The sequence below is a fragment of the Erpetoichthys calabaricus genome, chromosome 6 (genome assembly GCF_900747795.2).
Source record: "Erpetoichthys calabaricus chromosome 6, fErpCal1.3, whole genome shotgun sequence".
Classification (NCBI taxonomy): Eukaryota; Metazoa; Chordata; class Cladistia; order Polypteriformes; family Polypteridae; genus Erpetoichthys; species Erpetoichthys calabaricus.
Genome location: NC_041399.2, coordinates 158289584 through 158315566, shown reverse-complemented (window position 1 = coordinate 158315566; position 25983 = coordinate 158289584).

Sequence of the window (25983 nt, the reverse complement as noted above, 5' to 3'; positions counted from 1 at the left end):
GTGCTGGAAGAAGAACAACGGCGGTGCTACACAGTCGCCTGAAGATGCTTCTTTAAAAGAGCTGTAACGCTATCCTTTGTTGTGCAGTAAAATTAAACTCATCGTTATCGGACAAGTCGTCGTGTCATTGTTGGTGAGTAACCATAATTAATTATCTACGTACAGTACTTATTACAAGTACATAGTTTAGTGTCACTGTACACACATTTTACTGTATACAATTTTTCTTGCATTGTACGTATTTATTGCTGGTGGCCTGTCTGTCGTAATGGCTGTAACATATGTGATATCGGAAACGCTCGATATCTTTAACATAATATTTAGGTTTTACTGTATGTAAACTGTGTTTACATACATAATTTCAACGAATCTTACCTAATATCTAAGAGAATACAAAGGGTTTATGCTGTATAATTGTGCGGGAAATGTTTATAATAGTGTGGGAGAGTTTATAAGGGCTTAAAATATATAAAAATAACCATATGAACATATGGTTTCTACTTCGCGGATTTTCACCTTTCGCGGGTGGTTCTGGAACGCAACTCCCGCGATGGAGGAGGGATTACTGTATATATATATATATATATATATATATATATATATATATATATATATATATATATATGGCATTCATAGTCTGAATCACAATCTCATTGTATGGGTGGTTACTTACCAGGTAACGCTTGTGGTTGGTCAGCAAGTCGGCTAACATCCGTCACGGTGCCCTCTTTCAGTTGCGAGAAGCAGATCATAGAATGGTTGAAAATAGTTTACTGTCAAATAATGCAAAAAGAACATGACACGTGTTTCGCCCTAATTCTGGGCTCATCAGGCGTAACCACCCATACAATCAGATTGTGATTCAGACTACAAATGCCATGAATGTAATTACTCGATCTACATACTGTCAAATAAACGAACCACACGCTGTGGCACAACGTAAGAGGCTTTGCTGCTGACGTCCGAGGTTCGATTCCCGAGAGGGGGTGCAGTGAGTGTGTATGCCTGATGAGCCCAGAATTAGGGCGAAACACGTGTCGCGTACTCTTTGCATTATTTGACAGTAAACTATTTTCAACCATATATATATAATATATACTGTATATTGTCACAAAAACAACCAAAAGACATTGGGAAGGTTTGGGGCAGCCACCCATATAATTTTTCCCGGCTGCAAAACTGATTAATAAGAAACAGACATGATCACACGACTGTGTCCAAAACAGAACTGATTAACTGGAAGCAAGATGGTGGCTTTAAAGGCCAGTAGAGGAAGTGATGTCATCAAGACCGGAACCGGAAGTGATGTCGTTGGCTGCCCCAGAACCGGGTGGGATTTCCCGAGAATGGTCTACAAGGGATTGAGAGAGAGAGCTAGTACAATTCGCCACCTCCTGGTCCGGCGTGGAAGTACATCTATTGAGGCCCTTTAGTTGTCCCCTTATATATATACTGTATATATATATATATATACACACACACATACTGTATACTGTATAAACTGTTACATAATAAACATTTTACATAGTAAACATAGTAAATGTTTAATCCAAGAAGAAATTAAGCATTCTACATTATAATTACAAGCACATACAATACAACTTTAATCATACCTGTGCTTTCAACATAGAATATGTACAGCAGTATTGCATTCTTTGGCAGTTTCTTTGAAAAAAGAAATTACCTTGGTTTATCTAGAATGTGTTCAATAAAGAATATAACAGCAGGAGATGACATATAGTGAAGCAGTGACAGTTCTAATAAAAGTTCAGATTCCAGATCAGTCTTTCTTAATCCAATAAAAGAGAATTTATACAATATTACATAAAACTCTTTTTGACAGCAAAAAAATCGCTGTGAACATTCATAAAGGCAAGTTACGCTCTGTATCAAAACTGAATGCACACTATGAGAGAATTCTTGATGACAAATATCTCAATTGCCTTTGCATTGATGCATTGCTAAAAACTGTCACGTCTACATTATTGATCAACAGATAATGTGGCAATTCTCAGGGTATAATAATGCAAATGACATTAGTTGCATACATTAAATATATAAAGATATTTAGTATTAATTAAAGTGATGTTGAAGAATCTGTCACTTCCATTGTATATGCTGCCTGACTTTGAAAATCCTAACATACAATGTAAAGCAGATGTTATTATTGTTTATAACCACATTACCAGGCAACTCTACACATGGTTCAATGGTTTTACTGTAGACCTCATATAATAAATCATATAATTAGTGCAAAATATAAAAAGTATCTTTTAAGAACATTTCAGAATATGTAACCTTTAGTTAATACTGAATTTTACCAGAAAATGCACACTGACTTATCTATAGTTTATCTCCCGTAATTTAAACATATTAATCCCTGAATCAGACAATATATTGTTATAGTAAATTTCATTTGCATTACGTGCAATGATTTTTTTCTCTGAATGCTTTTCCAGTTTAGATTCAACTTGAACAATGTGTGGGGAACAGCCCGGACACAGACAGGTAGACATGATGGTTTCACCACGCACACGTTTATTTACAATATTTACAAGTATCGCAGTGCACAAACCCAGTGCCGCAGCACCAATCACCCCTTAAGTCCTGGCCACACAACACAATGCCTTCTCAGTCTCTGGTCCACCTCCACTCCTCTCCACCGAGCTTCGTTCTCTTCCACCCGACTCTTGCCATTGAATGGAGGGAGGCGGTCCCTTTTATACACTCCCGGATGGACTCCAGGTGCTTCCCAAGGAGCCTCTGTTGACACACCCCTGTGTGGTGGAAGCTCTGGCTGTGTACCCGGAAGTCCTCCGGGTGTCCCCAATCCTCTTCCCCCCAGCACTTCCGGGTGTGGCGGAAGTGCTGAGGTCCAGGGCTCCCAAGGCATCGGGGCGCCCCCTGGCGGTGACCACGGGCCCCTACAGGGTTGAGCTTCCAAGCTCTGTACCCGTGGCCCCCAACAGAACCAGGGCGGTCGCCCCCTCATGTTCTGGAGGAGGTACAAGCCCTCCTCCGGTCCTCCTGGGCATCCCGGCCGGGCATGAACCCCAGCCGGGTGCCACAAATGTTATGAATACATATATTTCCTTATACAATATTTACATGTGTAATGGTATGAGAATATTAATCTAATAACCTTTTAAAATTAATTAAGAGGCAATGCAAGTAGCTATCATCACTCCCGCTTAAATGTATTCTATATGGTTAGTGCCAGTGCATTCCAACCTAATGTGTAGAAAATGACATACGTTGTAAGAAAATCTGCAATTCACACTAGTTTTAAACAAGTAAAGAAAATGGATGGCTGGTTGAGATAGTGAAATGTTTAAGCAAAGATTCAGCCAGGTAGAAGTGTACCAACATGGTTGTTTCCATACAAACTACCCTGCTGCTTAATATGTCAATTTACCTGTATAAGAAAATCACTAATGTTCTACAGAACACTAAGGCTTCAATATTCTTCATGTGTGAATAGCACAATAAATTGCAATGTCTCATCCATTTTCTTAACAAAAATATAATTTCATCTTAAAGTTATATCACATTAGATGACCTTTTCAGTGATTTTCAGTCATGGCCTTCATTTACATAATTTTAGCAAGTTGGAGGCAGTCAGTGGCGCACTCCTGTGAAAAAAATCGTCTAATGTGACACACCCAAACACTCACTCCAACTAGTCTCACTACAACAAAATCGAATAGGTTTGATTTTGTCTTAAGTCGTAGGGGTGTGCTCTGTGTGCAGGAGAGCTGACAACAAAAGAATGCTCATGCAGAAGTACAATGCTTTGAATGTAGTGATGAGGAATAAGAACACGTGTGTTTTGAACCTTACAACCAAAAGAGTAACTCTTCTATCTGATGTCTGGTGTTTTAAATACCATGACAGAATAGGAAAAAAAATAAATGACCAAGTTTGCTCCTAAACTCACTGCAGCTGTTAACCCTTCATACTGCACTGGCTCTTCAGGCAGCATGCTATTGGCTGTCAAAAAAAAGGGTGAAGACAGCTGTGTTGGAAGATGGGTGTTCTGTCAGGAAATGTGACATTAGCTGTGATTTTCAGTCATGTAATTTGACAGGGATGAGATCAGCGATTGCAGTCAGCAAATCTGACATATGCGAAAAATTGTGTCACATGACACCCACTTTAGACTAACCAGTTTAAAAATAACTAACCAGTTTGGGAGTCATCTCCTAGTTGGTTATTCCCCTGCATTAGAACGTGTCCAGTCCCATTAGGCAGGTACCAAAGGGTCCTGCAATTATTGCACAGAAAGAGTGGGCTAGAAATGAATGTCATTTTAAACTTGATATAAACACGATGAATACACATCTCCACAAAAGTAAGAAACTGAACCTTAACAACTGTCTCATTCAAAAAAAAAATAATTTGGTTTGTTTTTTCTTATTATGTGTATGAATATAATTCATTTCTATAGATCATACTTTCTTGTGTATACGTATACTGTATATCAAAGGAAATAAAGAAATCAAAAGCCTGAACTTTACACTAAAAAACACAAGCTCTAGCTTTAGGTAAAAAAAACAGCCATCCTTCTTGTGAAAGAAGATTTAAGCTAAGGATAGCAACATTAGAAAATTCTGCACATTTGTCAAGACATTTAATTGGAACTGAATGATAAATGGTCTTGTATTCTGCATTTAAATCCGACACAGTAACAACTGGGGGGCAAGCAATTACTAGATGTTAAATGAACATCATTTACCATCTTGTTAAATGCTGATTCAATATTGTGTCAGAGGACCAAAACCTGACTGACACAAAAATTATGAACTTTGAAACAATGAGTTAAGCTCAGAAGTTAATACTTTCTGAAGAAATTTAGCTCTAAGGGGGTATTACAAATAAGATTAATGGGCACAGCAAGCTGTTGAGATAATTTTTAAGTAATGGTTTTACTACAGAGATGTTAAAAGGCCAGAAAGAAATGACGACTGAGTGAGATCTGTTGAATATTTTTAGATACTGAGTAGTGACAGTGGCTTCAAACTGTAACTTTGCACTGCATACGTGGAAACAGAGTGGAAATGTCACATCAGTATCAACACTAGGTTTATTTTTGCTTTTTAAATCTAAACTATGTTGAAAAACTAGCAGTGGTAAAGATGAACTACAGTATGCACTGTTGACATACAGACCATAAGTTTTGTGAACCCCTTGTATGTTTCTTCCTATGGGTCGATTAACTAGAGTTCCCTTTGGTGAAGAAAAAAAAGTTGAGATCTATAAATTAGGCAATAGAGAGAGAGCAGGAGCTGGCAGTGGAACCAGATGACATTATCCTTTTAGTTGCACTGTTATAAAGGTACAATAAGTGGCAGCATCTTCTATTGCATTCTCAATTATGTACAACATTTTGGGTGATAATTGGTACCTAGGCTTATCAATTAAGATTTGGGAGCATGTGTTTTTTGTTTACTCCTAATGGTGATCATGGCAAGAAGAGGTATCTAAGGCTACATCCACACTACTATGTTTCCCTTTAAAATGATTGACATTAGTCTTTTTTTTATCCTTTTTTCCTCACTACTCCAGCATTTTTAACCTCCAATAATGGAGATTTTTGAAAACACTCTCCAGAGCTGAATAGTTTGGGAGCATTTCAGTGTGGGTGGGAGAAAAACTAAATTTTTAAAGGCTCTAATCACACTCTGATTTGTTCAGGCTTGATAGGGATAAGCAGAATCCTGACTGGATCCTACTAATTGCAACATCCCATTCCTTGATTGGTCACCTCTCACTGAAAAAAAAAAAAACACATACCAACATACTGGAAAAAGAGGACTTGCTTTCCATGACACCTGTATTGCTTGTATGTACGCATTTAAACTGCATTTTATATGTTTTAAATGCTGTATATATATATATATATATATATATAAATGTAATGAATTATTATTATTATTATTATAATATATATATATATATATATATATACAGTACACCTCCAAAATTCATGGGGGTTATGTTCCCAGAGCACCTGCGAATTGTGAAAAACCACGACTTTTGGATGTGGTTAAAAAATGCATTTTAAATGCCTATTTTTATAGTTTAAACCCTAAATACAGTATGCCCCCAAAGCACTTTAATTTCGTTGCAAACTCAGCTTAATACATTGCCTAAAAAATTACTTTAATACATTACCTAAAAACAGAATGTAAAGGTAAATCCGTATACTGTACAGAACTGTACTGCTATGTCTCCTGCGGTGCTAGAACGTAAAACACCGATGTTACTGTTATACGTACTGTAATTCATGCAAGCACGTTTTCTTTGTTATAAGTAGAATAAATACATAATTTCATTTAATTAAAATACAGTAAAATGCACGGGTACTCACCAATGATGAATGATATTGATGATGAAGATGAAGTAGCTGTGCAGTATGATGCAGAGGATTTAAAACTCCTCGGGTGGCACCTCTTCTTCAGGCGCTTCAGGAGGAGTCGTATCTTTGGACGGGTCTTTTTCGGGTGGGGTTTCGTGCTGGCTTTTCTTTATAGGTTTCAGGAACATTGTGATGGGAAGTTGCTGTCCTTGTTACTTCATGGTGGTGAGGAGCGTTTTATATGTCTGAATGGCAACATTGATGCCATTATTAACTGTGACAGCCCAAACCATATAGGGATCCCATGCTTCAATCATCCCTTGTAACTCGATGTCCGAATAATCTGGGACAGACGTTCCAATGTCAGGCCCTACTCCACTTGCACTGGATCTGTCTCTTCCTCCTCCTCTTCACTGGCAGACTTTGTTAACTCCAACAAATACTCATCCGTCAGGGGTTCAGAGCGGGCATCGATAAGGTTGTTCACCTCATCTTGAGTGATGTTGTCAAAACCTTTGCCACCCAGTATCTTTGCCAGTTCCATGGCCTTGTCGACAGCGTTGTGCTGAATGTTTTTGGGTGATAAGCCCTTGTTGTCATTCTTCCAGCAGGCATTGAGGGTTTCCTTTATCATCTCCTTAAGAGCAGCTTGGATGACTGACAGGGATGTAGAGATTGTAAAGTTATGCCAGTAACCCTTCAATGTAAAATTCTCACCTGCGTCTGCGGAGTGGTGGCTCTGAGGCTAGGGATCTGCACTGGCAATCGGAAGGTTGCCGGTTCAAATCCCGTAAATGCCAAAAAGGGACTCTGCTGTGTTGGGCCCTTAAGCAAGGCCCTTAACCTGCAAATGCTGAACGCTTTGAGTAGTGAGAAAAGCGCTATATAAATGAAAAGAATTATTATTATAAAGAATTATTATTGCATCCGCAAGGTATTGGAGAGAAATCCGGGTATAAAAAGCCTTGAAGGCACGGATTATGCCTTGATCCATAGGTTGGATGAGGGAGATGGTGTTGGCAGGGAGGAACTCAGTCTGAACTCCCTCGTAATACAAATCCAAAAGGTGGTCGCCAGCATTATCCATAATAAGCAACACCTTGAAGTCCATGCCAAAGTCGTGGAGGTACTGAGGGATGAAGCACTAGTGAAACCAGTTTGAAGCAGGCTTTAGGGTTGTGCATCCAGAAGACAGGCAGCAGCTTTTTATTTTTGTTTTTAAGGGCCCTAGGGTTCGCTGATTTGTAGATGAGGCCAGGTTTCATCATATAACCAGCAGCATTGCCACACATAATAAGTGTCACTCTGTCCTTCTGTGCCTTAAACAATGGAGCTTTGGCTTCGTCCTTCAAGATGTAAGTACTGGACGGCATCTTCTTCCAGAACAAGCCAGTCTCATCCATGTTAAAAACTTGTTTGGGCTTGTATCCCTTCTCCTCTATGATATGACTAAATATCTCGGGGTACTTCTCCGCAGCTTCTTTGTCAGCAGACGCTGCCTCTCCATGTAGAGAGATGCTTTTAATATTAAATCGCTTCTGAAAATAATCAAACCATCCCTTACTGGCTTGAAAATCTTCAGGCTCCGGTGCTGTTGATGGTCCTGGTTGCGGTTCTTCGGTACCTTCTACATTGTTTCCTGTAGCGAACTGCTGGTACAATTTCCGTGCTTTCTCATGGATGATGTTACCGTTCAAGGGGATGTTTTTCTACCTGCAGTCGGTGATCCACAATACCAAGGCAGATTCCATCCTGACAATATTTTTATTCCTTACGGTTGTAACCTTTTTTGGCACTATCACAGAAACTTACAGATATGGTACTCCGGATCGCTGCCTCGTTCTTCTTTCTGTAGCGTACAGTGCTTTCATTAATGCCATAGTGGCGCGCTACTGCAGCATAACTTTTTAGTTTCCGGAGCAAATCCAGTAGTTCGGCCTTCTCCTGGAGTGTTTTAAACTGCTTCTGGCGCTTAGGCTCAGAGCCAGAAGCCTTAGAAATCACAGGGCGTTTCTGTGACATCTTGTGCGTATAAGAAAAACAAAATGAAAACAATAACAAAATGGAGAACACGAGGACACTCACCTGGAGACGCGTCACATGGCAACACTCAATCATCAGCAAGGAGAAATGAATAACGCTCTCGGATTGGCTACTTTCACCATCCGAAACCGCGTTTCCCTCAGGTTGCTTCCTGTTCTGTCTACAGCACAGTTTTGCCACGAAAAAAGCAATGAAAAATTGCAGAGGATATTTGCGCTTTCTGCTAACAATTAATAGTTAGGTTCTAAGGAAGAATCTACGAATGACTGAGTCCGTGAACCCTGAACTGCGACTTCGCGGGGGTCTACTGTATATGCAAAGTGCAAATAATTTATCACACTACAATTTTGCAATAAATCTTGTGACTGGTGGTGTTATGTTCCCTTAAGTGTTGGTAAAAAGTCTATGTTATATGTATTTTTGTCATTTCACTGCTGGTGGGGTTACTTGCATAAATAATGGAAACACTTGTGTGGACACAGATGCTATTTCTAGTTTCTTTTCAACATCACAAGGGTGCCTCTCATAAACACAGACGGCGTATTTTCTTAAATCAAAAACTTTGCTGCTTCAATGTGGACTTATTTGCTAAGTTTTAAGTTGTTTCATTCACCATGTACCCTTTAGCCCCAATGTGATCTGCAAGACCAGAGAAGATAGTTTTAAATTTATAAATCTAGGGCGGAGTGGTGGCTCTGAGGCTAGGGATCTGCACTGGCAATCGGAAGGTTGCCGGTTCGAATCCCGTAAATGACAACAGGGACTCTACTCTGTTGAGCCCTTGAGCAAGGCCTTTAACCTACAATTACTGAGTGCTTTGAGTAGTGAAAAAAGCGCTATATAAATGCAAAGAATTATTATTAAAAAAAATGCTTCACTTTAGAAAACAATTTTATGTGTTAAATTAATATGTACAATAATTCAGAAGAAATAAATTCAACTTGAAATAAATGTATTTGCATAATGACTAATAGCAGCAATTATAAGCAATACCAAGAAATATAAAGCCTGAGTGCATTCATGGAGTGCTCACTCTGTCCCAAAAGACATTTCCCAGATCAGCTGCTTAGTTACAAATTGTATATATTGTAAAGCGAAAAATGAAAAGAAAGGTTTCTTGCCTGTTGGAGAACTTCTTTGCTAGTACCTAGTAGCCAAGGAAATAACAAGCTCCATTTAAATGTCTGTGGCTCAGTTTAAAGCGTCAGAAGTCTAATAAAAGGCATATACTCTCTCTCACATATGACTTGCTGTCCCCTAGTTGGGCAGACATATTTTCAAAACATAGGAAATATACCAAAACATCTGTATGTCAAAGTCATTGTCCCATGGGAATCAAAAACCTCCAAATAGCTGGGCTGTAAAAAACACTGTAAGGTCCTGCTTTCAGCTTTCCCAGAATACAATGCAGTCTTGTTCAGCTTAACAAGTCTTTCAGGATTAAGACCTGTTACCTGAAATATGTCAGTTGAAAAGGTTAAACCATTCCCCATATACCATGCCTCTAACTCTCTGCTTTCCTTGTTTGTTTGTGGATTCTGTAATTTAGCCATATGTACGCAAGACAAAAAGGCCCTTAATCTGAGGGTTAGGTTAATAACATTTCAAAAGTTTTCAGCAGTATTACAAGTATCATGGCACACCATGATTTAGTTCGTCAGAATGAACATTTTTGAAACATCTCACTAGCACTGTACAATTGCACCTTGAGTATGCAGCTGGTGTTTTGAAATTTACAATAATATTCACAATTGATTTACTGACAAGTTTAAAATTTTGCAGTCTGCTATAAACCACAGTCCTTCTCTCAAAGGCATTTAAAAACAAAACAAAATGTGTAAAGTTGTAGAAAACTCTCCAAATCATCACAACATGGGTGGTGATTGTCTCCACTGATATTTACTAACTGTAAAGGTTTGCCCATCAAGAGAGATATTATAAATGTAATTGTTCTTTTTCATTGGCGTAACTACTTGGTTGTAATTCAAATATTAACTTGCACTGATTTATAAATTTCCTACTACTCCCAAGTTTGGATGTTGTATTTAAAGGTCATTAACACTAGAAATACCAAAGCCTACGAAAAAACCTAGCCCACCTTAAATCTGTTTGCACCTCTCTGTCAGCATCTTTTGTGTTGTAAATGTGTCAATCAACACAAGCAGCGAACAGCCTGCTATCCCATCCTTCTGCCCTCTGCCGCAGCTCAATTTGCAAAGAAGGTTCTCAGTGCTCAGTGTTTATCTTGGAGTGAAGTGCTGGAGTTGTAGAGGGTAAATAGATCGTCATTTAGAATACATACATTTCATGTGTGTTCCATGCAAGGTTATTATAGTTAACGAAAACTCAATTCAAAACTGAAACTTATTATTAAAAAATCATTTTCGTAAACTGAAATAAAATAATTAACAAAACCGAAATGAAAAACTAAAACTAAACAAAACTATTAAAGTAGCTGGAAAAACTAACTGAAATAAAATAATAATTTACTATAATATTTTTAGTTTTTGTTTTTGAATGAATATTCTTGCCGTTAGTCTTTAACCCTTGTAAATTTTCTCTAAAACAGAAAGTCATCCACCACGAACCGCCTGCATATATTCATCTAGTGAACGACGGCTGGTGACGGAGGGCAGCTGTTCACATAGCATTTGCGGTGACAGAACAAGCTGAGTGTGGGTGCGTAAAGCGTGAGAAATAGAAAGTGATTTGCGTGCCGCCTTTCTTTGTGCTTGTTGTATATCAAGATGTAATTCAAACGGCTGAAATCAGAATTTGCTGGTCAACAAAACGTTTACCATATGGACAGAAAAATCACGAGTGAGTAATGTTTCAGTTTATTTCTCAGGTGTCTGCTTTTTGTTGACAGCAATTTACCTGCCACTTCGCACAGGAGAAATCATTTTTACTTTCTCATATACGAAGTATAGACAAAGTATAGTAATCATGAAAAAATTCGACCTCGATATTTTGATGAATCTTGACGTTATAGACTAACTAGTGTCCAACAATACTGTTTTTTTTAATTGTGTGTGTGTCTGTGTGTAAACACGATAACTCAAAAACGCAACTAGATAGATGGATGAAATTCAGCATGTAGTTGTTACACCACAATTATAGATCTGTATTAACTTTTGGGCCAAATCCATCAACCGGAAGTGGTACTTTACCTGAACACATACTCGATTTTTTTTTTATTTATACAGCTGCAGAGTCCGCTTTATTCAACTTTACTTTTATAATAATAATTGTTCAATATATTATTAATTTGATTTGTTGTTGATGGTTCCTTAATGTACATAGTATAAATATATAATCATTGTCTTGCGGTTTACTCCTCAAATATCCATCCCCATATCTGAGTATACAAGAAAGTCGAGGGGAGAGCACTCCCGGTTTTTGAAAATATTTTTTTTTGATTGAGAGACTGACTAGGTCATCATACAAGATCAGCATATTGTTGCTGACCAATCACTTTTGCTTTAAAAACAGTTTAACAATGAAGCGATACAAACAAAGGTAGAGAGTCTGACAAGTGATGAAAAACTAAACATACTAATGGGTTTTTGTATTTATCCCATATTTATTAATTTATCTTTTTTCATATTCACAACTCAAAATACCTGATATTGTGAAAGGAATACATTAGAAGAATTATATTTTAAAATATTTGTCACCTTTTTTCAATGTTTTTCTCTCTCTCTCAAAACAGATAGTTGAAATATCATATTCTTTTTGTTCTTAACATCAGCCTTATCATACATATTGCATACCAGGGATTTTTCCTGCCTTGCATTCAAACCTGCTGTGGCAGGCTCCAGATTTCCTGCAATCCTACTCTGGATAAACAGGTTTAGATAATGTATATGTTGTTCTTAATTTCAGATGCTGTCTCTGTTGTTTTATGCCTTTCCATACTCCTATTACCTGCTCTTGCTCTGCTCATTATGGGTTTACTGTCCTTTATGGTGGTCTATTCAAGACTCAGTGCCCCTAACCTTGACACTACATCGTTGTTGTTCTTTGTTTCCCTCAATACAGCTAGGTGGGGTCTACACACTGATTCAAGTCTAAGAGCCCTGTTCTTCCTAAACACCTGTGATTTTCATGAGAAAATATTTTAAAAATTATAAAATTGAGTAAAATTGTTCATATTCAGTGTCTAGTTTTGATTATGCTTGTTTTTATCAGACAAAAACAAAACCAGATAATAAACCATGTAGTGTAGTAAGCTTCCACTAACATGAAGCTCATATCCAAATCTGTTAAGTGTACAGTTCTGTCTGATTGTGACACAAAACTAACTCCGTAGGAGCTCCATGCCATAATTACTAAAACTAAAACTGAAACTAATATATATATAAATAAAATAGAAATGTCTTTGTGAAATAAAAACTAAACTAAAACTAAAAATACATGATGAAGGAAAATTAAAACTAAACTGAATTTCCAAGTAAGGTCAGAAAAAATATAGAAATAAAAACTAATATAAAAAGGCAAAACTATAATAACCTTGGTTCCGTGTCTACAACAATCTACGTAAACACATCAGTAAAACAAACGTTTTTCATGTTTTAGTAATAATTGACAAAGTGCAGACATAAAATGTATAATGTGTGAAGCCTGAAGTCCAAATATCAAATATACACTTTCACAAAAGGTACAAGTATAACAACTTCACCACAAGATGCTGTCCTACTTATGATTCCAAGGATTAACAAAATAATAGTTGGAGGTTGACGTTTTTGTTTCAGGGCCCAGAAGGAGTTGAATGATCTACCTACTTATATAAGAGGAGAACCTTTACTCTCAGTTTTTAAATCCAGGCTGAAGATTCAGTAATTTAACCTAGTATACCCTGACCAAGGCTGCTGATTAGCTCTGCATACTGTATCTCAATTTGTTAATAATTTTTACAAAAATATAACTAATGCAACATTTTAAATACTATTGATACCAACCCTCTTCTATACTGTTTCTCTCCTTGTTATCATGGTATGGCATTTGGTAGCACTGCTGTACTGAGAAGCTGTTCTCCATGCCCATGGAAGATTCATCTCAGATACTGGAAGTAAAGAATTCATCTGGGGCCTCCTGCATAACGCCGTGTGTAGAATTCACTCTAAAACATGGCATAAGGACATAAGCGGAAATGTGCATACGCAGAAAAAATCCAGATGCATAAATCTGTGCTTTTGCCAGCTTCCATGTTCTTTTGCTCCATAAATCCCGGTCAGCATGAAAAGTAACGTACATGCACGTGCCTGCTGTCCAACCCCGTCTCCTCACAGAATTACGCCTCTTTGAATATGCAAATCAATATAAATAGCACTTAAGCTCAACGTTCTGTGAAAAGACAATAGCAAAAGTGCGGGGGAAAATAGAAGAATTTCAGCGAATACCAAGTGGAGGCAAGGAAAAACTTATGATTTGTTGGTTTAAACAGTGGTATAAACAACAAAAGAAAGTTGATCGAGTGACATAGAGTGTCGGAGAAACTCGAAAGCTCAAGTTCACAAAGTCGCACAGTGCTCGAAATAAAAAAGAAGTCAGATATCAAAGTCGTCATGAAAAGGCGAGTCGTAGCCCACCGTTTGAGTGTCATATGAAAGCTATTAGGGAACAGAAAAAAGAAATAAAATAGGGACACATTGAGAAAAAAGCTTGAAATGTCAACTTTAATCTCAAAATTTCCACTTTAATCACGTAGTTTATTTTGTCATTAAAGTAGAACATCAATAAACTTCATCTTTAAATCGTTTAATTCACTAGTTCCTCAAATCTCATCGTAATTAAAGTAGCATGTTAAATGCTTTGTTTTGTATGTGTTCTTATATGTGCTCTATGTGTGTGAATCACTATGTGCTTCTTAAATGGGCTTTCTCTTCTTACGACTGGACACAGAATCCATTACATTCGTGATATTACAACTCTCTGAATAATTAAAATACTGAGATGTATACTTGATATAATTTTAATGATGATAGGAGTTAAAGCATGTATTAAACATGGGAATACGGTAGCACAGTGATAGTGATGAGCTTGCGCCCTGTCCAGAGATTGCCTCACGTAAGATGCTTGCTGCGCAGTGCACAACTTTGGAAGAAATAATTTATTGCAGCAGTACTGTCTCTTTCAAATGTATTAACCCCCAATTCCTGTCCTTCCTTGTCTTTCTCCAAGTAACCAATCAGCACACAATCAGCTTTGTAATAGATGTTAAGCCATCTGTAAGCTTAGAACTCCGATTCTTCAAAACCTTTAAGGAACATTGAAATATTTTCGTAGTACATGTTTAATTATTCTATTCATCTATCCATCCAGTGTCACGCCAGCCCCAGCAAGAATACAGTGTGAGGCAGAAACAATCCCTGAATGGGCACCAGCTCGTTGCTAGCGGTGTGCCACCATGTCCTCACATGTTTAATTATTAACAATATACAGTGGAACCTCGGTTCACGAAAGTCTCGGTACACGTACAAATCGGTTTATGACCAAAAAGTTCACCAAACTTTTGCCTCAGTTCACGATCACACACTCGGTATACGAACAAGCAAGGTTCCCTTTCGGTTTGTACATGTTCAGTCTCTCCCTGTGCATTTCCTGTGCAGCGAGCAAGAGAGAGAGCGAGACAGAGCGACACACACACACACACACACACACACACACAGGCAGTGCAAGAGAGAGGCAGCGTGAGAGAGGCAGACGCACACACACAGGCAGCGCAAGAGAGAGACAGACGCGCGCACACACACAGGAGCGCGAGAAAGAGCCGCGCACACACATAGGCATTGCGAGAGAGACAGACGCGCACAAACACAAACAGGAGCGCACGAGAGAGCGGCGCGCACACACACAGGAGCGAGCTAGAGAGACACACACAGGTGCTCCAGGCTCGCAAAAGAGAGACACATGCACACACACACAGGCGCGCTCGAGAGAGAGAGGGAGGGACGCATAAGGTAGAGAAGGCTTGTTTTTGTTTTCAGTTCTGTTTACAGTGATCGAATCGTAGCCTGCATTGTTGCAATGTTACTTTTCTTGGTGGTTTATTAAATTATGGATTTTTCAAATGTTTATTTTTTCCCCTGTGCGTAAAACTCATTAAAAAAAAAGTGTTTTTAGCAAGCGGTTCCTAGCACTATAGCGCAAATTATTACAGTGTTAGTTTTCTCTGTTGTTCAAGGTTTTCTCAGTGTTATTCAATGTTTTTACATTTAGTTTACGATTACGCTGTGCATTCTATGGTATAATTAACTATATTTGTGCTTAAAAACTAAAAAATATATATATTTACATACAGTTCGTACGGTCTGGAACAGATTAATTGTATTTACTGTACATTCAATCCTATGGGGGAAATTGCTTCGGTTCATGACCAAATCGGTTTACGAGCAGAGTTTTGGAACGAATTATTTAAATGATGTTAACATTTTTTCTGTATAATGTAATAAACATATTTTGCTGCATTTCATCTTAAAAATGAAAAATAAGCACTTTATAAAGTGGCTCAAGTTTACAGTGAGGTAATTGTACTTATAAGTACAAACAGTTCTACAAGGAGCACTTGGACTGATTGAGTGCATTTATAGTTCTTGGGATGAAACTGTTTCTGAACCGCAATGTCCCTACAGGAAAGGCTCTGAAGCATTTGCCGTATGAGAGCAGTTCAATAGACAGCATGGTTGAGGCAGCATGTGCTTAATGCTGTATACCGAAAATTCTCTTTCCGATCAGATTGCATACTCAGATACAGTGAGATAAATAGTCTGAGTGGTGCATCGAGAGGAACAACGCTAAAGCAACTGTGGTATTTGGAATAGATTGGCCATTCCATGCATCATATTGTTACAGGTTAATTACAATCAAATGCCTTAAACTAATAAACAATATGCTGTTAATTTCAGTGTATTTGATAAAGCCGCGTCACGGATGTGGATCTAAAAAAGAAAGGGAAACCACACTGGAACAAAAGCACTGCTTTGATGCTGGGTGCCGCCAGTTTGCAAAACCGAGCAGAGAGCTTGCATGCGCTATGGTTTGAGCTAGCATGAAAATGTGCGTGGCTTTACGCCAAGTTTAAGTTTAATACATCTCGATTTAAGCGTGGAAACAGGAGTACTCAACATTTTTGTGCTTACGCACCATTTATACATGAGGCCCCTGATGAGGTTCTTCCATCAAACTGGATGGCCTAGCACAGACCCTGTTATAGAATGCCCAAGAGTGAGAAGGTGGCTAGTTGGCCGAGGTCTACAGGACTGTAACTATGTCTGACTTTGTCTTTAACTTTCTTTCTTACAACTGACGGCGGAACCCCCAAGGGTTTTATTTAATCCAGGGAAGATGTTGAGAGTTTTTGTTTTCCTGTTCTCCTTATCAACTGACCAAAGTGCAACAATTGATTAATGGGCAGATATTACTGGCTTCCATTTATGTTAACCAGTTACTATTTTGTTTGTGTGTTTTAACAAGTCTATGTCTTTAGATGTATTAATTCCGTATTTGGTAAGTTGTAAAATCTATACTTGCCTTTTATTTGGAATTTAGATTTAGAGAGAACTTTATTTGTCCATAGAGGGAAATTTGGCAAATGTATAATTAATTAGTTAAATTAATGTTTTTAATAACTTCACAAAATCTTTTGTAATATGTATTTTCTCTAATGTGTTCTAATAGTCCTTGTAATTATTTACATAAATTTGTCTTGATTACTGTATTTCACTTTTATAATTAATACTTGATTATACTATTTCTGACACATTTTCAGCAAGTTCTCCAAATATTTCCTGTACATTTGAGCTTCCACCATTAATGAAATCCTGTGAACCTTGCGTACTGGATAAAAAGAGAAAATGTGAGGTGCTTTGCATATTTATGCTTTTTTCCTTCTGTTTCAGTTTATTTCATGTAGATTTTATGCTATGTTATCATCAGTTTCCTATATTTCCTTTCATTTTTTTAGGACTTGTTTAGATGTGTCCTGTATGAATTCTTTGGAAGAGGGGATATTGTGTCCTGATACGCACTGGCACTTGATTGAATCATCTCCTTGAAGTTGTATTTTTCCTAGAATACATCATAGTGCTTTAGCTTCAGGTTTGATTTTCTTTCAGAGATTTTAAAAGTTTTCATGAGGATTTGGAACTGGTATGTTCACTTTGAAGGTCTTGATATGTAGTTTTTGATGTAAACATATTATTGTAATTTAAAATAAGCAAGATACATTGTGCTCATTTCTTTCAAGATTTTTAATTAGTTTGTTATTTATTTTTAGAATTCTATCTCATTCCTTTTCTTTAGTTGAAACAAATATTGACAGATATTGAAGCTATTTTGGTTCAGGAAACCACTGACAAAAAACGACTTCACACACAATGCGATTACAATGGGATTTACAATTTGTTGGAGTTGTGAGACACATATGCTAAGCGCAGTCTATTATTTTTTAAAAGACTGAAATCGATCTAACTACCGATGCATACAGATACAATGATGTGGAAAAAACGTTCTAGGCAAGAGTGACAAGTACAGAGAAAAGTGCAATATTGCCAGGCCAAACAGTGACAATACTGTCTAAGATGCTTAAACATGACATGCTGAAAACAACTCTAAAAGCTAATCCATTCCTGTTGTTGTTTCTAAACCCCTCTAGTTGAATTTAAGCAATTTAAATGAAAAAACTAGTAATTTGCTCTTATTTCACATCTTTCAAGTACACAATAGAGAATGTCATTCAGGAAACAACTCAGTGCATTCAGCTCAAGAATGCACATCCGAATGTCATGATGACTTAAACTGAATTAACCAAGGCAGCCAAAAGCAACATATAGAAATTCAAATTAAAGTATAAAGTGTATGAATTGCATATAAAAAAGTCCTTGGTAATAAAAGATGCTTCTTCAACCTTTTTGCCTTCTGCAGTCTTCACTTAGATTTATTCTTTAACCACTTTGTAAATGTTCACAATTATTAGGATCTGATTTTCAGAATCATTTGGAAAATTTGATATATTACGTAGTTTTATTTATCCAGGTGCTTTAGGACATTCATAAGTGGACAAGAAATCACTGTTAACTTAACTGGATTGTATGGCTCATGAGAAGAATTAAAAAAAATCTCTTTTGGAGTCAGCCTTCAGCTTTACATAGTGGATCTCTACAGGAATATTTAATATTTTGCACGTTTCTGCTGGCATATGCTGAGTCATTGTTACTCATTGTCATTGTCATTGACATGAACCTGTAGCCTTGTTTTTTCTAATATTCCTATGGTTGCCAGTTTGAATCCCGTAAATGACAAAAGTAACTCTACTTCGTTGAGCCCTTGAGCAAGGCCCTTAACCTGCAATTGCTCCATCCAGGGTATGACATTAATCTGCATCCATCCCTGCATGTAGGCCCTCCAACCTGCAGGAAAAACCTGGGGGTTGGTGTCAGAATTGGCACTCCAGCCACTATAACCTCACACTGGTTCCATTCCATCTAAACTAGTGTGGTGCTGAGGTGTCACCCGTTGCATGGCTGCACTCAGGTCCTAATCTGGGATCCTGAGTTGTTTGTCATGTGGTGGGTGTGGCAATGCACTGTATCAGCACGTGCTCCTAACCTCCCTTCTCTCTCCTCTATGGAATATAGAAAGAGAAATAACAGTAATTTCTTTCATGTCTTTAATAGCAATTACCCTTCACTTCAAAGGGAGCTAACATCACCTCACTTCTTTCTGCAGTACCTGTCTAGGACCACCTCTGGCAAGGATGCTAGTTCATCACAAGGCAAACCAATGCATTCACGGTGCTTTTAGGTCATAACATGCTGGGCTTTTGAATGAATCTATATGTTCTACTAGTTACCTGTTAGTTTAGGGTTACATAGGGGTAAAATTCCAATACATTGAACTTCGTACTCATTTTTGGAAAAAGAAATAGAGGAAAAACATACAGAAACATGTACAGTTATTAAATCAATTAGTTAATTAAATGCAACCTAAAATGTACATTTCATCTTATATACTGTAATATGCTACCATGGCTGTCCGTTTGTCTGTCCAGGATTTTAAATCACCTGTAGCTCACAAAATGTTTGACCTAATGACCTGAAATTTGGTACACATATACTATGTGACTTCTACTGTCCGCTTTTGGGGAGATGATTTTTATTACTCCTTTTATTTTATTGTAGAATCAATTCTCAGCAGCGCACATCAGGGCAGCCGTGCAGTACATGTGTACGGGAGCTGTTCTCATCCCTACCACTTTTGCCATCACTTCCTCTACCTCTTCATATCTTAAATCATTTTTGAGGCAGAATGAACACTTAAGTGCTAACTTAAATGAAAAATTAAGAAAAATGTACTAAGTAATTGCAACACAGAAACTGACTTAATCAGTTTTAACGCTAAAAGATGCCGATGGAAGAAGAGAAGAAGCGGGCCGCTAGGGTGGAGAAAAGAAGAGCTGCTCATGAAGCGGCAAGCACATCAACCTCTGAGCAAACAAATGCTAAACATACAGAGAAAGAGTAGAAAAACTGTAAGTCATGTATTCACTGCACGCTATTGTGCAATACGCCATTACTGGTATTATATATTATTAATCAATATTAATTCCATAATTATTATGGATCTTTAAATATGTTAGTTTTCATGGACATTTTCTATTATTATTTGTGGAAAAAACAATTTATAATTTAGTATAATTTAGGAAAAATGAGAATTTACTTCCTGTTTGAGAAGAGAATTTACACATGCCCATGGATTTTGGTTGCAGGCCTTTTGAGATTTGCCATTAAAACTTAAAATTATGTTGTTTCTGATAGATGTTGTGAAATTATGGCATTGGGCCACTTTCCACGGCTGACATCTATGTGTTTAAAAAAGTTTAAATTGCTTTAGGATTAGTTAATATGAGTATCTGCTGAATATGTTTAGCATTATATTAGCATCCATTACAGAGTTGGTTCCTGCCTTATACCCAAATGCTGCCAGCATATTCTCCTTAGAACATAACAAAAGAAAAATTTGTGTCAACAAATGAGGGGAGGGATGGAGTTTTGCGCAATATGTCAGTTTTGACTTCCCCTCAGGAAGAAGGAAAGTTTTCCCATCACTCTATGTTTATTCCTATTGCAATAGAGGTGAGTGGAGTAGTGGTTAGTGCTTCATTCTGTAAGGGTCATAGGTTCAAAACCAGAACCTTGTCATTGATTCTGTGGACTTTATGTGATCTAATTGAATCTATGTGGGTTTTTCCAAGTTTTCCTGCCACATCACCAAATGCATGTATGTTGCATTAATTGACATTTCCAAATCAGCCCAGTGGGAGTGAGAGTATGGGTGGGTATATGAGTGAGCCCTACAGTAGACATTTCATTTAAAAAATGCTCAAACAAGTCACACAATATATTTATTAAAACTGGCATAATAAAAAAAAATAAAATGACTCTTTGAGGCATAACTTGGAGCGGAACATAGGTGAAATTATTACCTTTAAAAAACAAAGTTCAAAAACGCACAAAAGAAACCTGTTTTGTGTAAACATTATCAAAATTGTGACCCTTGTGAAACAAAAATATACACCAAATAAATCTGTGGGTCAATACAAACAATGTGCATTGCAAATCAAAAACTAAAAGTAAACAACAAAAAGAGAAAAAGAAAAATGTCGTAAGCACCAGTTTATCTAAAAGGCAAATAAACCTACACACACAGTTAAAATATACCTGATTTGTCAAAACATCTAAAAACATTAAAATCCCCATTATTGATATTTACTTCCTGATTAAAATGCTTAATACCTACACCTGATTTGTCAAAACATTTAAAAACATTAAAATCCCCATTATTTATATTTTACTTCCTGATTAAAATGCTTAATACCTACACCTGATTTGTCAAAACATTTAAAAACATTAAAATCCCCATTATTGATATTTACTTCCTGATTAAAATACTAAATACCTACCATCTATAACCAGTTAAATTTCTTATTGGTGACTGATGGATTTTTAGTTCCTTGCTGACCTGGAGGCAAACCTGGAGTTTTCTATTGACGTTCACCCCAGCACACGTGACTGTAGGCCTCTACTAGGTCATTTTACACTGATCTGTAAATTATCCTTTTAAAGACATAGCGCCCAGTTTTTATTTTTTTACCCATTTTACACATGGTTGCTTCCTGCCTTGCACTCAGTGCTGTCATGGTAGGCTGTAGCCTGCCATGATCCTTTTTTGGAATTGAGAAAGGTATGTTGTTATATTTAAGAAGGAGAGGTTTACTTTACCAAATTTTAGGTTTTCTAAATACTTGGAAAAAAACTGACATTTTTGACAAATGTATCTTTAGGAGATACACATTATCTCATCCAAAGTCTCTCTTTAGTTTTTACCCAATAAATTATCAAAATGCCCATTAAATCTTGAAGTGAGATATGAGTAGACTAAACTAAAAAGTTATACATTATCCACATGAAGTCATATTCTATGTGTATGAAGATTTAATTTTAATGTCTAACGTGTTAGCTTGGTGTAAATGCAAAAAAATAACGAATAACAGAAGTGATAACAGATGTCCTTGTCTTGTTCCTCTAAGGAGTTTAACATACTTAGATGTGTATTTAAAATGCTACTATTTACATAAACTCATTAATGACAATATTTCCTCAAATATAGAATAAGAATGATTGACTGAACATCAAAAGAACTTATTGTTGCTAGAAAGGGCTTAATCTCAAGGTCAGTTGTATTAGCTGAATATATTATGTGAAAAGTTTTTAATTAAATGAGAAAAAATGGATAATGAAGTACAGTAAATACAGTTTATACAGCACACTATTGTTGTGCCATGATGAAACTGAGCTTTGCTGACTGAAAGCTAAAAATGTGTAACTCCAGTATTTATTCATTCATAGCTAATAGTTAAAAGAAAAGCTGAAGCTCACATATCTAGTTTATTTTAATACATCACAAATAAGAATAGCAGTTAAATAAAAATGCACTGAAAATTTTAAGCCAATATAGCTCTATTCATAACAAAAGAAAAGCCAACTTGATGGCAAAACTAATACAAATACTGATAATTGACTCAAGTGGACTAAATGTACTTATGCCGTGTTTAGAAGAAAGAAAAAGTTCTTTTCACAAATTTAAATGTTACATGCTCCACTGATATTCCATTTCATTAAGCCTGCATTTGTTTGGTCAACCATTTATCACATAGAGTCAGTCACCCAAATGACAATTCTAAACTCTGACAGAATTATTCACACACGAAGCACATAATGGAACTTGAACTCTTAGGAATGGCAACCACAGTTGATTGACCTAATGTCTCTGTTTTTCTTTTCTTTTTTTTATAAAAGTAATAAATACTTATCAAATACACATTGGCACCGCTAAATACATCAGTAACATTTAGAGAAATGATGCTCTTGATTCATTCATTTAGTGTCACAAACTATCTTGGTAGCCCTGGACATAAGACAGAAAACACATGTGCATGTTCAGCTAAAATATTGTTGGGAACAGTTCCATACTGTTTCTGGGTTTATTTGTAGTACTAGGGTGTTGTACCGTGTTAGCCATTATGAATGTAGAGAAAAGCCAAGCAAAATGACACCTTTTATTGGCTAACTAAAAAGATTACAATATGCAAGCTTTCGAGGCACCTCAGGCCCCTTCTTCAGGCAAGATGTAATATCTCTATTCATAACAAAAGAAAAGCAAACTTGATGGCAAAACTAATACAAATACTGATAATTGACTCAAGTGGACTAAATGTACTTATGCCATGTTTCGAAGAAAGAAAAAGTTCTTTTCACAAATTTAAATATTACATGGGTTTATTTGGAAATCTACCAGGTAGACAACACTTAATAGTATTTAAACATTCTCCGTTAAGAGTTTGCATATTTCAGCAATGCATTTACATAGGAGAATTTCAAATAGAATAACTCCAAGACCATATATAGGAAAGCTTTGAAAGCACATTACATTTAATTCTTGATCTGTATTAGCCTGGTTCCTTAGCATGTTTATAACTTTCCAAATGGGACAGAATTACTTACTTTAAAGTAGTTAGAGCAGCATACTATATTTAAAGTCTGGTTGTTTTTAGGATAAGCTAAAAAAGCTGTTGTTAAAGGAATACTCCACCCAAAAATGGTATTTCTTTAGTGTTACACACCCCATGTTGTGTGTAGTAATGGCTAAAAAAAATTTTTTCATGCAGAACAAGAAAAAACAGTTTATGATGTAATGGAATGTAATAGCGACCTGGTCTGTCCAAAGGCAAACAGTGTGAAAAACATCCATGGAAAAAAAAAAATTCTCATGTAACTTGTGCTGCCTAATTCATATGTCTGTTATGCACTTGTTTGCTCAAATTGTTCAAAATGCATACATTTTTTTCTAAAATATTATCGATATTTCCAGAAAGCTCATCTTTTTCAATATAAGCAGGAAACATGCATTCCCATAATACTGTGCATTTGGTTTGAAGATCTGCCTCTACCACTCATTACATTCCATTATATCATAAACTGTTTTCACTCGATTTGCATGAAAACATGAGATTCAAAATTTTTCTCAGCCATCACTACAAAGTACATGGGGTAAGTAATATATAAAAAATATTATTTTTGTTTGCAGTATTCCTTTAAGCAGACAGTACTTTCTGGTACATATTAAAAAGCCTTTCGCCTAAAACAAAACTTTGTTGTAAAATCTTAGTCTTAGTATGACTAAGCTATACTCATCTGTTTGTTTTTATCAATTGATTTCTAAAGATAACAAGCAGGAATGATAATGAAGTAGCTGCTCCTGTTATTTGCCCCTTTCTTAGACTTAGACCAAAAGAAATCTCAGTACGCATTATTCAACAATGGTGCAGTCCCGCATTTGAAATTGACTTCAACTAGACTAATGGCAGAGCTCTGCGCTGTGTGTGTGTTCAAACTACCAATAAGCCATCATGAAATATTGCGTCAGCTCCTATCCACTGCAGTTACAGTGTAATATTCAAATTGCATTTACTTTTTGGTTTACCCTTGTATCTATCTATATAGTATTTGTATGATGGAAATACATTCCTTGAATGCTGTTTTGTGTCTGAATCTGTCAGTATTATGTAGCTCAACGCCAGAGGTGAGTAGTAATGAGTACATTTACTCCGTTACATTTACTTGAGTAACTTTTTAAAAAATTGTACTTCTAAGAGTAGTTTTACTGCACCATACTTTTTACTTTTACTTGAGTACATTTATGAAGAAGAAACGCTACTCTTACTCCGCTACATTGGGCAACACTCGACTCGTTACTTTTTTCCATTTACACATTAGATACGCTATATTTTTGCCAGAGAGAAGTCGCCAGTGGTTCTACTGCATGACTGTTTCACCAATCAGACGTAGCAACAATAATCACATGACTACCTTTCACCAATCAAACGTAGCAACAATAATCACATGACTCCATTTCACCAATCAGATGTAGCCATGCAGTCACATGACCACACACAAGCTTCCTGCGTCTGCAGCCTGTGAGAGACTTTTAGTAATGCGGGGCTCCTGTTCACTGCTAAATGGTCACAGCTTCACTGCAAGAACCTTGAGAGCCAACTCCTGCTGAAGCTTAACCCTCACTTCACTGAGTGAAGAACAAGCACGTTTTAACCAAACATGCACAGACAGACAGTCATGGTAAAGTGAGACTTCTTGTACGTGCACAAGCTGCCTTGTTCTAATGTTATTTTCTATCAGCTGTGCTATTTGGAGGGCAAGTGTGTGACGATGCCGGTCCCCTACAGACTCTTTTCTTTTCTACTTTTTTTGATTCCCCCTTCTTTTTTTGTGCCGTATATATACAGTCCCATCTGCTTGGGCCTTAATCACACGCCGCAGAAAGCCAATGAAGCACGTGCAGGTGTGACTCACTCCAACTACCTCATTAACTCCCCGTGGTCGTGCAATTTGAAGCTATGGACCCACTACACCACAAAGTGAATATACAGTATTATACTGTCAGTGTACAGTATATCTTGTCACTGTAAGTAGTTTGCACTGTTCAAACATACATGTTACCTACTGTAGGTATTGGCTTCAAAAGCTTTGTTGTGAAAAACTGAGATTTGGAACTTTGTGTTATTTGTGCATCTTTATTTTGTAAAGATGTTATTTATTTTTACTCATTTTTTTTATTATTTGGAAATAGCAGCATTTGTACATTATTTTAGATTTTTGTCCATTTTATTACATTTCTAAAAAATAAATCATGTATTATGTTCAAACAGTTATTCAGTACTTTTTTACTCTTACTTGAGTAATTTTTTGGATGACTACTTTTTACTTCTACTTGAGTAATATTATTTTGAAGTAACGCTACTCTTACTTGAGCACAATTTTTGGCTACTCTACCCACCTCTACTCAGCGCAGCTCATTAATGGAGAAAAAAATGTGGAAAATGGATGGATGGAAGTGTAGTATAACTTGGAATATAATGATCCAAGATAATGTATTGGAATTGACACTCAGCCTAACTAGAGCTGCAAACTTGCAATCAGAGCTTCCTCACAGATGCAGGGTTTCGG